The sequence below is a fragment of the Neophocaena asiaeorientalis genome, unplaced genomic scaffold, assembly GCF_003031525.2.
Source record: "Neophocaena asiaeorientalis asiaeorientalis breed wild unplaced genomic scaffold, Neophocaena_asiaeorientalis_V1.1 scaffold364, whole genome shotgun sequence".
In the NCBI taxonomy this organism is placed as follows: Eukaryota; Metazoa; Chordata; class Mammalia; order Artiodactyla; family Phocoenidae; genus Neophocaena; species Neophocaena asiaeorientalis.
In genome coordinates this window covers 4,818,457-4,835,757 of record NW_020172457.1, presented here as the reverse complement: position 1 = coordinate 4,835,757, position 17,301 = coordinate 4,818,457, and the positions used below count along the sequence as shown (strand labels likewise).

General features: G+C 42.5%; 1 long non-coding RNA gene across 2 annotated transcripts in view; it reads right to left on the bottom strand.

The window, feature by feature from the left end:
* The window catches only part of LOC112394946 (uncharacterized), a 234,659-nt gene that overhangs the window by 81,132 nt on the left and 136,226 nt on the right, over nucleotides 1–17,301 (bottom strand). For both annotated transcript variants that reach the window (XR_003002255.1, XR_003002256.1), the window contains one exon: nucleotides 7,407–7,462. This is a non-coding gene — a long non-coding RNA (uncharacterized LOC112394946). The remainder of the gene's footprint in view (nucleotides 1–7,406; nucleotides 7,463–17,301) is intronic.

The window sequence follows — 17,301 nt, the reverse complement described above, 5'->3', positions numbered from 1 at the left end:
TGCTGATGATGCTCGTTTTCCTGCCCCATTTACCCTGTCTCATTAACTGTACTTGGAACCAAGAGCATTCATTTGGTCCCATGCAAATGATAGTAGTACCTGGTTCTAAGAATTCGACTTTTCTAAATTGGGAAGCAAAATTATTTACGGGGTAGGGGGAAAGAAGTCCAACATAAATCTGTAGTCTCAGCAAGCTCAGCGCACTAACACAGTAAGTTAACTGACAACACTAAACCTGCCTTTCTACCGGTAAAAAATCATACAGGTAATAATATTCTCAACAGGAGGGGATCTGCCAGAGACCTCCCTAGAATGCAGGAATTAGGGGGTGGTGTTTTCTGGGTTGGACAGGGGCACAAGTAGCTGAGAAAGACATGGAACTTCTCAGGGAACAACTATTTCTAGAAAAGCAGGTGGTTCCAGGTTTAAAAATTATCGCATAAAACCTTCATTGTCATTGAAGTGACGATTAGGCCTCTCTCTTCCTTTCCTATCTGTACCCACCAGGCTGCCCCCAATCGAGCAGAGTGGAAAAAACAGTACCCACAGTATGAGTGGGCTTTGCTTTCCACTACCTTTTCCTAAGACACACACTTTCCAAGTAGTGTGTTAAAAAACAAAAAGCAAAGACAAAAAAGACTGCGGTTTACTATTAATTTCTGAAAATTATTCAAGTGAAGGGGATCCTTTCACAAGGTATATGTTCATCAATCATGATGTTGTACATTTTAAACATTTTATAATATCATCTGTCAATTATACCTCAATAAAGCTGAAAAAAATCATTAAAAGTCCCGGTTGAAGAAGTGCTATCTACCTGTCAGTATTAGTTCTGCCCTTTAATAATTCTGTGGCTTTGTGCAGTCCTATCAGCTCTCAGAAACTCAGTTTCCTTCTCTGTAAATTGAAAAGGTTAAATGACTTCTAGCCTTCCTTCCTACTCCAAATTCAAATGGTTACATTTAAATTATTCTGTGACTTATTCTCCCCTTCAAATATCTTTGATCTTCATTCTATACTAATTTCACCTTTAAAAAGATAGGAATAGTGGGGGATGGGAGGCAGGAGGACTTGTTAAGATAGATTCAAGTGTTAATTAACCTGTTTTACCCTGGACATTTATAGTTTTAAGAATAGGCAAATGAATTTGAATCTACAATGGAAATGTAATAAAATCCATAATTTAATTGTGTATTAATTTAAACTTTTCACAATATTTACAACTTATTTTAGATTATAGGGATATTCCTCTATTTTACAAATATATGTTGAGCCACTTCCAAATCCACTGCTGTCTGCTGTGCATTCCAGAAAGCAAAGAACCCAAAGCAAAACTAAACAAGAAGTTACTGTGAAAAGAAAACTTTTTTTTTTTTTTAAAGAGAAGTAAGCCTTTATTTCCTTGTTACACAGAAAAAGCTGGCTGAGTTGGCTGCTGAAAACTTTTCATTAGCCATGCTAATGTTCCCTTCCATTAAGGTGGTAAACTGAAAATTGATTTTACATATATATTTATTTGCCTCTTCAATCAGAGGTATTGGATTTATTTTCTTCCAATTATTGACATGAACATAACATACCCCCAATATGGAAATCCTTCAGAATCTGTCTGCCTAAAAGGTCCATTTCCTACTGAAATCACAAGATGTATCATGTACGACTGAAAATAGCAAATATGCAGGAAATACATGAAACATGTTGATTATATACATTTAAAAAGGGAATACTACTTTCAATTTTCTTATATTACACTATTCTATCCCTGAGGACTAAACAATAGATTGTAAATTGCAAATATTTACCTAAAAATCTTTAACCTCAAGAATATGAAAGTAATGCTACAAACTTAGGAAAATCTGAGTTACTTTTTTACTCTGTGAAAACCCCCTCTTTTAATGAGTATTTTCCTTGTGTGGCTATCACAGCTAATCAACAATGTAAAGAAGCTTTTTAAGCCTTTAAATATTGCTGCAACATTACTTAAAGCCAGCTACCATTTGGTTCTGATGAGACTATGGTCTCTGCTGGGAACTGACTAGAACCTTCTGTTATCAAACACATTCTGTAAAACTGGGATGGTGGCAGTATGTCCCCTCACACTCATCACCCAATGCTTAGCACGTAGGAAATAATAAAGGCTATTAACCTGTCCTCTTTGCCATACAAATTATCACAAAAAAATAGGACAGATCAAAACAAACCCATCCTGAACTATAGGAAACACGACTAAAAGAATGTCCTGAGAGCACCACTGAGTATCTCTGTATGTGTCAACAATATCAGCTGCACGCCTTTAGCACTTAGAATGAACCTAGCATTTCACTTACTTTATTTTTGTTGTTATTTTTTTATTTGGCCACACCATATGGCATGTGGGATCTTAGTTCCCCGTCCAGGGACTGAACCGGTGCCCCCTACACTGGGAGCACAGCGTCTTAACCACTGGACCGCCAGGGAAGTCCACACTTACTTTATTTCTTGACAACATAAATACTTAGGCTCTAGTGCTACGAAGGACTGAAGTTCAAAACTAGCAACCCATAACACACTATGTCATATCTTGTTGTTTACTGTCTTCTTTTTCTTTTATTCATGCTTTTAAAACAAGTGCTTGGCTACCTGACGTGACCTCTCATGCTTTTCACAATCAATCCAGGTGCCTTAATAAAGGGGATAAAAATAATTTCCATTTTCACTTCAGTTTCCCCTCACAGAAAATGAATAAAGGAAAACGGCCAAAAAAACTGGACAAGTATGAAATAAATACTTTTTAAAAAATACATGTTGTTCTTGTTTGGGGGTTATTAAACTCACGGTAGTTTATGTTCCCAAATACTGTTCAGATTTCTGCCATAATTTGTCCCCTTGAACCATCAATAATATCCTTTTCAGCTGTGCCATTCTCTGAAGCCAGTAAAACCTTGTCCGATGGTAACGTGGTTTACCTTCTGAAATGGGGGCGCAGGGCAGGGCGGGGGGCAGCACAAATGCCTACGAACGGAGCCAGGCAGGGGGCAAGGATCAACTCCTGCTTCTGTATACTCTCAAAGCTGCTGGTTAAAGGGACGAACAAATATACATTCTGGTGCTTTTCTACTGATTTCCAGGCATGTACTGTGCACTAGGACTAAACAAGAGCAGGCTAGGAAACAGACTAGAAATCATTCTTAACAAAAAGTTTTTTCCTAGTTAAAGGCCTTTTATGGTTTCTTAATTTTTTTCAAAAAGTAGGGATTCAAGTGAAGTAGTTTTGAAGTATTTATTTGAACTCTCTCTTTCACTACCTTCTAGCACCTGCCCCTGCCTATGCTGTGCTAATGCTGTGAGCTCACTGGTCAGGAACGGAACGGGACAAAGGGAAGACCCAGGGCTCACACCAAAGTTTTAGGATCGCTTATAAGGTTACTTGGAAGAAATCATCGGGCAGGTAAGAGAACATGTAGTAGGTATCTCAAAAGGCAAGAGGACAGAGAATGGAAAGGAATGAAAATAACCCCCTCTAACGGTAAACACAAGACCGAGGTTGACGCAGTCTCAGTGGCGATGGGGATGTGATGAGGGAACTACAGAGCACTGACTGCCATCTTGGGAGAGGCTGGAAGGATTTGTCCTCATGGTTTATTTATATATGAGCTGCTTACTCAGTTCTTCTGAGATAGGATCTTCCATTAGCTCTATGCATATTCCCTTTTGTTTTTCCTCAGTTTAGAGAGGGCTCTGGATCACCTACCAGTCCAACCCCTCTGGCATCTTCCTAGGACTGGCCTTCAACTGCCTGGAGATGATATGACTGCCAGAAAGGTACCACTGCAACACCTGTACCTTCCTAGGTCCTCTTCCATGCAGAGATGATGCATTAATTGTGTCCTAGCCCAAATGATATAAATGCACATGGCTGTAGAATACTGCACCGATTCAATCAATCTTCAAAGAAATTAGTGAGTAAAAGAAGGAAGAATATATCTGAGGAACAGTCGTCCAGGAAGAAGTCAGTGTACCTTAATTAATTAAGACTAAGAAGAAAACATCAGAAAATTTTATTGTTGTGCATGCTCTATTTATTTAATGGAAAAAATACTTTATGATTCATTTAAAATTGCCATAGAGGGCTTCCCTGGTGGCGCAGTGGTTGAGAGTCTGCCTGCCGATGCAGGGGACACAGGTTCGTGCCCCGGTCCGGGAGGATCCCACATGCCGCGGAGCGGCTGGGCCCGTGAGCCATGGCTGCTGAGCCTGCGCGTCCGGAGCCCGTGCTCCGCAACAGGAGAGGCCACAACAGTGAGAGGCCTGTGTACCGCATAAGAAAAAAAAAAAATTGCCTTAGAAAGTAAAAAAAGAAGAAGAAAGGGAAATCAAAATGAAATCCTAGATAATGATTTTTGTTAAAGGATTTTGGTAAATATACCTTAACATCTACTAGCTGTCGAAGTCTGCTTTATTGTCTTCTCACAACACTTTCAAACCCTAGATAGGGCAAAACAAAGCAATCCAAATTGTGCTATATGGCATTTAAAATCATTGTAAAGTATAGGAATGTGTTCACCTATAATACTTGGCTAAGTAATATTATAATAATATAAAATAATACAATATAATAATTTGGCTAAATTTTGGCAAATATGCTATATTTATAATTATATGGAAAGGCCTCATTAATCATGACTGAAATTAGAACATACTCAAAGAACCAAATGAACTTTGGCTTGGCTTCAATAACAAAATATTTAGAAACTTCTATGACTACTCAAATGAGATCTTTTAACTCAGCAAGCTGGGATATTCTGTCTCATTTATTGCCTATAAACCTTAGAAATAATCTTCAAAGACAGGTGAATACTGGTTTATCTTAGGTTAAAAGAACCATTCTGCACATTATAACCATTAAAATTTATTGTACATACTGAGTAATCTTAGATGTATATAATTATGATTCCTTTATAAATAAACTTGTCTCTGAAATCAGTGAGAATTTTGCTAGCACTGCACAGAAGTCACCACGATATTGTGATAAGGGTTCAAAACAGATTAAGCAATAGATTTTAGCTTCTTGTTTTTCCAGCACTAGCCTTAAAACTAGAACCAAATGCATCTCTCATCTAACAAATCAAGCCGCAAACCTACAACATTTAAAATGAAGTTCTTAACTATCTTGGAAGAGTGAATTATCATTTCCAAAAGTTTTGAATAGATCCTGGCTTGTTGGGTGCTTTACTAAACTATCATTTTATAGTCCCATTAAGAAAGAACACATGAAGGTAAGGAATCAAGTTTTACCATGAAATTCTTTCCCCTCATTGCATATCAGCTCCCTGACTGAGTGATATAGCATGAACGCATTTCAGTTTATTAGATGCTGAGCCAGAAATCCTAAAAATGCTTAAGGAGATTAAGTGATTAAAGTGGGTAACTTCAATGCATTCCAATATACAAGCTTTCCTGCACACTATGAACGCTTAGTAAACACTGAAATTAATGAAAAATACATGTTACTTTTTTAAAATTATACTTAATATGTAAGATCGAATAGCACAGAGGTATCTATTTCATTTGAAATAGTAATTCTTGTCTATTGGTCAGGAGAGGAATGTCAAAGTTCAAACAAAGAAAGTTGAGGAGTGAATGGTATGTGGCAAAACAGAAACATAAGCTAAATTACAAACGAGGGAGAGAGTTTCACACATAAAGAACTAAGTTAAGGCAAGCTGGGGGGCGGGGTGTTTAGGGATAAAAGATACACACACCTTACCACAGAATGTGGACAGAAAGGCAAGAAAGCGGGTGCCCCTACCATAGCACAAAAATACAGCAAGTCTGTCAAAGCACTACTGACTAGTAGGTTATGAAACCCATTTGGTAGGTTATGAGGAACGTTTAAATGAAGAGAGAAAAAAGAGAAAAAGAAAAAGTGATAGAGAACACAATAGACTAGAGAATTCTATCACACTCACATATAGTGAAGATGTATCGGGAAACCATACATCCACGTGTGCAAGTGCGTGCACTGGGTCCTAACGTGACACGTATTTCTTCCTGTGGGTTCCAATAAAAAGGTATGAGAGGGCTTCCCTGGGGGCGCAGTGGTTGAGAGTCCGCCTGCAGATGCAGGGCACCGGTTTGTGCCCCGGTCCGGGAAGACCCCACATGCCGCGGAGCGGCTGGGCCCATGAGCCATGGCCGCTGGGCCTGCGTGTCCGGAGCCTGTGCTCCGCAACAGGAGAGGCCACAACAGTGAGAGGCCCGCGTACCGAAAATTTAAAAAAAAAAAAAAAAAAAAAAGGTATGAGAACCACTGACACATCGAGCACACCACTAGTGCCCGCCTCCCTCAAGTTAATAATGTCACACTTCTGAATAGAAAAGTAACTTCCAAAGCTAATAATATCCCCAAATGCCAGAGGGGAAGCATGGCAAAACACAAAACCACGGAATATTTAAAATGAACTATGTGAACTATGACACAGAAGTCCAGGGAAAGCAAGCCTGCTAGAGAAACGTCTAACACTACCGAACCAGACTGCGGGGCCTCCACTCCCAGAGTTTTTCTCCCCACCCTGAATAAAGAGTGGAGGGAGTGGAGCCGGGGGAGACAGAAGAGCTGAAGGTGGGAGGGAAGGTGGGATCTAGAGCATCACTCTGGCCAGGAGACCCCAGTCTCCCCCTCAGCGAGGTAAAGAAGGCAGGAACCGGTACAGATCCAGAGAGATGGGGTGGGTGAGGAGAAAGGTGACATGTTCAACTTTGCAATCTCAAGGCCAAGCACAGCACTAGGCACGTAATAGGCCCCTTATCAATGTTTGCTGAATGTGTCAGTAGGTCTTAATAACACCAACAGTTTTGTGACGTGAAGGCAGTGCCTGGGCAGGGTCAATAGTTTGAAACTTCTTACTCCAAGTAATCTCGGCGTCATCAGAAAATGTGAGTTCTGTTCTTAATGCCATGCTCTCCATCTTTACTACCTATCCACAAGCCATTTCAGTGGCTACCTGTAAACGAAGCCATCTCCACAAATGATAAGCTCTTCAAGAATTGGGAAGAAGCTTGTTTTGTTTCAAAAAGCAAACTGATCTGACACAAGGTCATCACGAATTGAGTGCTCAAAACCAAAAGTGAACGGGTATTCAACTACTTAGCGTGCTCAAAGATTAAGAAATTAAGTCTCTCAGGCCACTGTAACAGGTCACACAGAGACCATGTGATGTTCACACTTGCTGTAGGGGCAAATGGTTTGTTTTTGTTGGGTAGTTTTGGGATGTATGACTGGTTTATTTTAGGCTCAGGTACAGCTAAAGGAACTTAATAGTAGCAAACACTTATGTAGTTATTTACTGCGTGCCAGGTAACCTTCTAAGGACTTCACAAATATTAACTCTAATTAATGTGTACACAACCCCTGATAATGTAGTTACCTGTTCAGTGGTTTATTCTGTTCCATTAAAAGTACCTCCGTTTTTTCCATTTTCTCCTGCAAAAGATGAGGAAAATATTGTTAGTGAGTGGTCACAAATGCACACATAATGTTTTATATCATTGTTTGATATCTTCTAGACTTGAGAGTACCAACAGGGCTCCGTGAAACTTTAGTGAATTATTTCAACTGCCTAACTTTACTGAGTTCCTAAATAAAACCATTAAGACAATATCATTACATGTATCGATAAAAGGAGATTTGAAAAACAAATATTTTATGATTTCAAAAGAAATCAACATGGCATAATAATAAAAAGATAGATGCATAGGGAAACAATGTAGGGTAAGATTCTCCTTGACTCTGAATCATTCTACATTTAATATGCCTTTCCAAACTACGTTCCCTCTGAAATTCTTTTTTAGGTGGCAGCACCCTTCCCCACTGGGTGAAATAATTTCTGTTCTAAAGATAGAAACAATTGGTGAATATAGCTATTGATATTACAGGTTTACTTAAAAATTTTAAAAATGATAATGGAAAAGCATCCATCAAAAAAGAGGGTGTTGCTTAGGAAAGGAAGCAGTTCAGAGAGTCTCCACCAGGTGACATTTACCTCGGGGAACTCACAACTGTCCAGGTTCTGTCCCTCCCTCTGTTGGCTCCAAAAGTCTATCTCACTAAGGTGCCAAAAATGATCATGTTTATCAATACTGATTCATGTTAACAAAGCTCATAAAAGATTGACAGATAAGCCACAGAGCCTATGGATTCATTTCCCATGAAAAATATGTCATCAGACAGCCTGGACACTTGCTCCATCCAGCTTGACCAACATACTCACGTTTCTTTGGCCAATAAATACTTCCTGAAATCCCAGGTGTGGGTACCATACAGGCAGATCAAGCCAAATTAACAGCAGATTGTTGGGTGAGCATGTCAGAGCAATCACAGTCCAGATGCCAGTGGCCTCCAATATTCTCTCTCCAGACAAGTGTTCTCCTATCTCCTCCACTACCACCATCCTAGTCCAAGCTGCTATCATCCTTCTCCTGGACAAACACGAAACACTTCTTGCTATTTTCCCAGCTTCCGCTTCCTCCCTTCCAATCTATCATCCACAAACTGTCCAGAGTAAACATTTAAAAATAGAAAACAGGTCATGGCTCAGCCCTACTTCGACTCCTTTAATGCTCTGCATGGGTCTGATGATAAATACCCGAGAGCTGACTCTCAAGCCGTGGTCTGGCCCAGCTCACCCCTCCAGCCTCCTCCATGCACACTCTTCCTGTCACCCTCACATTTCAGCCACACTGGTCTCCTTTTACTCTCTTAAATGCACAGATCCCTCAACACTTCAGAGATTTTGCACACCTCGTTTCCTCTGGCTAGAAACGAATGCACATACTCTGCACCTTCCCCACAAAGCACATACGTGCCTAGTCATCTGCAACTCCTAGCTCATGTCACACGACCCCAGATTAGGACATTCCCTTATCTTAAGCTCCCATAGCATCTTGATCTTCTCCGTTGTAGCACTTACTACCGTTTATAATTACACATTTATGTGATTATTTAATTTACGTTTATTTCTCTCACTAGACTGTAAGATGCTCCATAAAGGTGAATACTGTGCTCATTTTATTAGCATGTTCCACAACAGTGGACACTCAAGAGATATTTTCATGAATGAATGATGGCTTTGGACCGTTAGAACCTGCTGCATCCATCGCCAAAACAGGGATCATTTTGCCAGGCAGACCATATGGCTTTCCTGAATGGGCTCCATCCTCCCTGATGTGTCCTGCCCCTGGGGGGGTCAATAATTAGATGGGCACTGTCTAACTCACTTCCGTAACTTTACTGTTTCCTAGGCTTCCATAGCAAAAATAAATCTTCAGATACTAAAAGAGAAACGGCACAAAGTTCAAGATACATTTGAGTAGCACCTCTGCAGACAGGACTTGTAGCAGTGGGCTCCTAAGAAACACTATAAACAAAAAGGAAAACATAAATTGCGGCCAAAGGAAACCCTTGCTGAGACAACACTGGAAAACAAATAAATATACATGCACGCATGTGCACAAGCACCCAAAGCAGTGGTCCTCGGAGGGGGGCATGAAAGGCTTTGAGTTTGCTGTGGGATGACTACGGGGCCGGCAGCAACAACGTGTGCAGCTCTCTGAAGGAGGATCCATACACTGTGCCTCCTCCTGTCCCTGGGGCCTGACTCTGCACACTTGGCACACAGGAGACCTGGTGTGTACTGACTGTGTCATTCTCCTATTTGCCTTACAAATCAACAACTAATCGACATTCCCTAACTCGCTGCACAGAATGTTTCAAACGGCTCACAGCTGTGGTTTACACTTTAAAGATGTTCTAACATTGCGGTCCTCTTATGTAATGAGAATGAGAACAAAACTGATAGGAAGAAGTTCCACAATGCCCTTGACTCTACATTCACATCTAGTCATCGGGGGCTAGAAAGGGCCAACGTCACTCACTCATCATTCAACAAACAGCATGCACCTGAATAAGCCAGGCATGGTTCTAGGTGCTGTGGACACATAATGAACAAGACAAAACCCCTGCTTCTCAAGGAGGTAACGTTCTAGGAGGAGACAAACAGTGAACGTATATTAAGTACAGGTATACCTTGGAGACATTGCAGGTCTGGTTCCAGACCTCAATAAAGCAAGTCACACACATTTTTTGGTTTCCCAGTGAATACAGAAGTTATGCTTACACTATACTGTAGTCTATTAAGTGTGCAATAGCATTATGTCTAAAAAAAAAAAAAACATACATACTTTAATTTAAAAATTCTTTATTGCAATAAAATGCTAACCATCATCTCACACAGAGTTGCCAGAAACATTCAATTTGTAAAAAGACAACATTTGCAAAGCACAATAAAGCAAAATGCAATAAAGCAAAGCACAATCAAATGAGGTAGGCTTGTAAAATGTAAAATATGTTGGGGGGGGTGTTAAATTTTAAATAGGATGGTCAAGGAACGCCTCACTGAGAAACTGACATATGAACAAAGACCATGACTCTTTTGGAAAAGAGTCATGTAGACATCTTGGGAAAGACAGTTCCAGACAGAGGATCAGCAAGTGCAAAGGCCCTGAGACAGAAGTGTGGCCTGTCTGACCTGCGGCATGCATGGGAGACAGTAGTAGGATGTGGGGCCAGAGAGGTAAACAGTGACCTTGTTAGGGTGCCCAAAGGCCTTTGGCTTTTATTTTGAGGGCCCTGCAATGCAACAGAGGTGTTTGGGGCAGAGGCAAACATGATCTGGCTACTGTGTTGAGAACAGACTGAAGCAAGGGAGGGAGCAGCAAGACCAGTTATTAAGCTTCTGAAACAGCCTAGGCAAGAAATTACAGGGGCTTGGACTGGAGTGCAGCAGTGACGCACAGCAGTGCTGCTAAAAAGCTGACAGATTCTTCATGAAACTTTGAGAAAATACCCTAGGATTAGCTCTAACTCATTTAATGGCTGATTTTAGCAGTCAATCTTTTTATCACTAAAGGGGTTTTTTTGTTTCAATTATTACTTTTATAAAAGAAAACTTAGTGGATTTTTAGCTATGAAGAAGTAATATATGATCATCCCAGACAGTGGAAAAGACCGAACAGGCAAAAACATCGTCACATCACATTACAAAAGAATCGAATATTCAAGTCCTTGTGACACTGGTCACCACTCTGTATTAGCATTTTTCGTTTACTCTGAAAATAAAAGGCTCCTCTAAGTGAAGAGAAAGATCATTGAATACATGTGGCCTTGGGAGTTAATGACTATTTAACATGAAGATTTTCCACTTGAAGATCTGTTGATGTACAGCAGGATAAACACCAAACACAAGTATTCTTCTTAAAAATCAGGCTTAGGCCAACATGGTCCAACGCTGACATTTGTCAGCTGTGCCAGTTTGAGCTTAGCCCAGAAGGAGTGTTTGCACATCACTGAGGAAGCTACGCTTTTCTGCACAGACTTTTCCCCTGAGAAACCCATGATGTATATAACATGATGTAAAAAATGGACACGACGAATTCCAAAAAAAAAAATTTTAAGTATTGTTTTTATTCTCTGCTCTGTTGGTTAATGGGGTGGGGGGGAGGTAGGGGGAGATCACAGCTCATAACTGTCGTCATGGAAACAATTCCACTCTAGGGCAGGGAAGCAGCTCTTCACTTGCTATCCAAGCCATGGGGCACGTCATCTGTGCAGTACACAGAACCCCGTCCTCGCCTGAACAGGATTTGCTGTTTAGTCAACCGTGACAAACAAAATTAAACTCTGATTCTCAACATTTAATACTTTGGGCGGATATGCCTTATTTGTTCAGCTTTTCTCAAAGTGTGCTAAGACAGGTAAATCGCTCCTGGTGAGTCAGGTACTGTCATCACCCACTAGAGCAGTCCTTCTCCAACTTCAGTGCGCACAGGAATTGCCAGGGGGTCTGTTAAATGCAGATTCTGATTCAGAAGCGCTGGGTTGGGGCTTGAGACTCTGCATTTCTAGTAGGCTCTCTGGTGATGCTGCTGCCACCGGTCTATGGACCACCATTTGAGTGCACAGTGGTAGAATATTTATTATCCTCCCTTCTTCCCCTCTCCCTACTATTCCCTCGATAAGTACCACTGACGGAGACTGAAACTACTGCACTGAAGACTAACTGTTTTCTTACTCTTACATTAAAAATAAGAATTTGCCCTCCACGGTGTACGATACTTAAATCCCAGCAATAAGCAAACAGTCTCTTCTGGGGCATCCTTAGCTAACTGATGAGATCTGAAACTTCTACCTGAGCAACCACATATGGTTTTCTTTTTATTCTCCCTTTTCTTCACTCATCCTTTCCCCACATGGAAGAATGGTTCGCACAGAGGATCACAGCTATAGGGTAAGCTCCTGGCTTCAGCACTAGGTGAGGGTGTGAAAGAACCAAAATTACTGAACCTTTTCCATCTCGTCCTTTTTTTGTAAAGAGGATAATCCGTAGACAACCATGGCACTGGCTTGGAAAGTACAGAATTTTTATCAAGGGGTTAAGAGTGGTCGTCTAATGATTGCTTACAGGTACCGACATTACCGGCTGCCATCAACAAATAGGCGTTGAGAATCTCTCTCTAGGACCCACCCAAACCCTGCACTTTCAGACAGAGGGGTCTCATATTACACACATGGCCAAATCTCTCATTCAGAACATAACTGATATTTTCAAATTACAGATAATTCATGTGAAAATGTAACCTGAGCTTTAACATGCCTCTCTCAACCCTTAACTTCTAAGCTATTTTAGTTCAATCCTAATTAATTTTTATTAACATTTCACAGGTACGTACTTCTTTCTTAGTTTGCTTCTAAAGTAAAAGATAATAGTTATAAGATTGTAAAGAAAATTACTGTTCCCCCAGGACAAGGATCCCCGGCATATGTGTGAGAAAGGCCTACTTTTTGTTTCTCTAAAGCCATAAGATGACCAAAAGGAAATGCTGTGGTGGGGAAGAAGCGGAGGAGACGCTGGACTAACACCTCTGATTGCTTCCTGCCCTCTGGGATCCTGTGAAACCACAGAGGGAGGAACCTGGCAGAAACAGGCCGACAGACGAGACAGTACAGCAGCAACAGCTGCTTTGGAGATCTGTGAGATCAATCTAGGCAATCACAATCAATTGTAGATTCTAAAAGGACCAACTGGAATTATCATTGGGTTATATTAAGGAAACAAACTACTAACCAAAACCTATTAAGAAGGACAAAGGTATACACAGCCTGGGGCAAGACTTAAAGAAGCAAAACACCACTTACACATAAAGGCAGGTGGCAAAGAGGAGGCAGGCTCATTCTGGGCTGCTCCTGCGGCTTGAACTCAAAGGTAAAACAGAAAAGGAGACAGACTTGGCACAATACAAGGAAACACTTTCTAACAAAATACAGTTCTCAGCCAGAGAACAATTTTTCTTTCTTTTTTTTTTTGCAAAGCGGTGAGCTCCCATCACTGCTGAGACGGTCTCATCCTGCTAACCCTGCTCCTCCCCAGCATCAAGCACCACAGCTATGCCAGGCTGCATGCCATTCCCCAAACGTGGTTTCACGACTCTCACACAAGTACCATGCCTGGGATGCTTTTTCATTTCTAGGCCACCCCTTCAGGCTTGAAATCTCAGCTTCCACATAACCTCTGTGAATCGTATGCTGTCTCTCTTCCTCCAAACACGCTGAGAGCGGGCCCCTCACCCAGGTAACCTCACACGCCTCCTTCCTGCACATCCTCATCCAGCTGTACATACTTTTAGACTGGGAGGCCTCTGAGGGAGGGGTCATGAGTACTTACCTGTGTATCCGCAGTGCCTGCCATAGTGACCTGGACACAGCATGCATCAGCTGGAAGGTGAAGGAAGGAAGAGGAGAGGAGGGAAGTGAAGAGAAAGAAGATGATGCCTACATTTTCACATCTTTGGGCTTCCCTGGTGGCGCAGTGGTTGAGAGTCCGCCTGCCGATGCAGGGGACACGGGTTCGTGCCCCGGTCAGGGAAGATCCCACGTGCCGCGGAGCGGCTGGGCCCGTGAGCCATGGCCACTGAGCCTGCGCGTCCGGAGCCTGTGCTCCGCAACGGGAGAGGCCACGACAGAAAGAGGCTCACATACCACAAAAAAAAAAAATTATCACATCTTATGCACATTGCAGAAGGAATTCTGACATTGGGAGAGAAGTTAATTTGAATGAACATTTTCTACATAGAAAGACATGAATTACTGTGGCTTTAAGGTTTATCATTTTAGGTATGTTTTGATCTAATTATTGTTAATAGCTGTTTAGAAACAGTCCCAATATTTTGCTTTTATTTATGTATCTAAATACACATATTTACTATGCTATTTAATAATACAAATAATTTTCCCAAAAGTTTAAAAAATATTTTAAAAAAATCTTCCACAGTTACCGGGAAGCCTGCAGAAAATGCGTCCATGGCATTTTCCTCAAGTTTGGAATAAGTATATCACTAAAGCAAGTACAGGGCCACTACTGCCAAAAGACCCGAGCAATACTTTGTAAGCCTTTATGCTGAAACTCTGCATACCAGAAACAGAACTCTGTCTTCAAACTTTTCCTAATTCATGCAAGGCTTTACCATCAGTTCTTGTTTTCCTAAGCATCTACACCCAATTAATCTGCTCTGTACACCACCAGTGGCAATTCTCAAAACATGACGAGCATGTGAAGGGCCATTCTGATGGCCTCGGGGGAGTGACAGGGCAGTGACAGGCAGGTGAATACATCTGGGAACTACAGAACCATTGCTAATGACCATAATTACTCTTTGGGAGGATTTCGATAAACCACACCAGCACCCTTCCCAAAGAACAGATGACAACAGGTGAACCCACATCTGAGACCAGAAAACTGTCTGCCAGAGCCTGGCTCTGCATCAGCCCCAACGTCTTCCCCCGACAGACGACTATGAACACATTGCCACCCTTGCCTTCCGCACAGCCCGCTTCCTTAAGTCCCACCTTCTTTCCCATGCTGCTGCCCTGGGTGGCAACAGAACGGGTCTGGGCTCTGTGGGCGCCCACCTGGCCAATTCCCGCGGCTATGGGGCAAGGCTGAGGAGGACGCTGACCTCCTCGCAGTGGGTGGCGGGGTATCTGCATATGAACTGCTGCCCTGTTTCCTTTTTACAGAGGGAGGCACGGTAAACTGTCTCCATGAGAACGTTAGTCTAGGAGTGAGTGAAGTCTTTTTATTTATTTATTTATTTATTTATTTATTTATTTATTTATTTATTTATTTATTTATTTATGGCTGCGTCAGGTCTTCACTGCAGTGTGCAGGTTTTCTCTAGTTGCGGCGAACGTGGGCTACTTTTCGTTGCGGTGCGCGGGCATCTCATTGCAGTGGCTTTTGTTGCGGAGCACAGGCTCTAGGCACACGGGCTTCAGTAGTTGCGGCGCCATGGGCTCAGTAGTTGTGGCTTACGGGCTCTAGGGCACAGGCTCAGTAGTTGCGGTGCACGGGCTTAGCTGCTCCGTGGCATGTGGGATCTTCCCGGACCAGGGATCGAATCCGTGTCCCCTGCATTGGCAGGTGATTCTCAACCACTGCACCACCAGGGAAGCCTCTAGGAGTGAATGAAGTCTTTATTGCACTTCATGAGACTAAAAAAAATAGCTTTGAGATATGTATGTATTTCAGAGGACAGCAGAAGTCTTCTGGCCTAACATCAAGTCATACTATCGATAAACTTATATTAGCGTATCTTTTTACCAGAAAAAATGCTAGATTTGTAAAATGGAAAAGGGCAGGATTGTGCAACAGACTGGCCAGATAGATGCAGCTTTGATCATATTGATTTCTTTTCAGCCTACAGGTTTTACAGTGGCAGTAAGAGGTGGCCTGGGCTGAGTGACAGAGGACACGGATATGCTTCAAGGTGAAAAATGCCCGTGCAGAGCCCTAAGCACAGCAAAACCCGAGCAGGGCGGCTGCCCCAGGAGCGACCAGTAAACATGCTGAGGAACAGGATGTCTGGTGGTTACTCTCGATCTGAGGCTGTTTGTCAATAGAGCAGAATTTTCAAAACAAAACCTTTTTTATTTTTAATTTTGCCAGTTCCTCCTTATATCTGAGCAAACTAGTGGGGAAATAAAGTGGCAAAATTCAAAGTGGATTTTTGCGGCCCGCCCCCTGCTCCAGTTCCTCAGCCGGCCACCAGGGAGAAGGATGCTTCTTTCAGGAAGACCCACCTGGACCCTGACTGAAGGGCAAAGGCCCCCCAAATATCAGTCTCCCATCCTGACACCTGGCCAGGTCATTAGGAAGAATCTGCCCAATATCCTACTATCCCCACAATAAACCTGGGTTCCATAGTCCAACAAGGAAATGGAGGGGAAGGAGCCGTTACTGAGAGCTGGCTACATCCCACACAGTTTCACATTCACCTTTTATTTATTTATTAAAAGTTTGTTTGTTTGTTTATGTATGTGTGTGTGTATGTATGTATGGCTGTGTCAGGTCTTAGCTGCAGTATGAGGGATCTTTGGTTGCGGCGCCCAGGCTTCTCTCTAGTTGAGGCGCGCAGGCTCAGTAGTTGTGGCACGCAGGCTTAGTTGCCCTGCAGCATGTGGGATCTTAGTTCTCTGACCAGGGATCGAACCCGAGTCCCCTGCATTGGAAGGCAGATTCTTTTCCACTGGACCACCAGAGAAGTCCCCAGGTTCACCTTTAGAACAACCCATGGGTAGATTTAAATGGACGGGAGGTGTGAGTATGTAGGCTCAGAAAGGTTAAGTAACTTTCTAAGCTTAGCTCCCACCAAGGAGATTCCCCAAGGCCTGAGAGGCCTCTTGCCACCCTCTCCCGGGATGCCTCCTCCAGGGTAGGCCCCGAAACAGGCCCCCTCTCACACTCAGAAAAAGAACACACCTGCTCTAATGACAGGACTTAACTAGGACAATAGGACTGAAGGCTAAACAGGCTAACAATAAAAACACGAACCAAGCCAGGAATAACCGAAGGTCTCGCAGACCACATGTCCCGATGTGGCGCACTTCACAGGAACGGGAAAACAAGCCCCTCTCTGCAGTGCTGTGTGGAAAAACCCCTCACCAGTCTCCCCAGGATACAGACAGGAGACAGCCTGCAGGAGTACCTGGGATATGCCCCAGTGCAAAGGCAGGGGACCTCTATCCCTGGTTACAAGAACTAACAGAAAATTCCAGGACATTTCTAGAGGGCATTGCCCCAGACCCTGAAACTCGGGATCCATGCAGGGAGCCCTACAGTTCTTCATCTTACGCTGCATGTTGCCTTCCTGGGCTTGGGAGAAAGTTGCACAAGTGCGATAACAAGGGACAAATAAAGACCCAAACTCTAG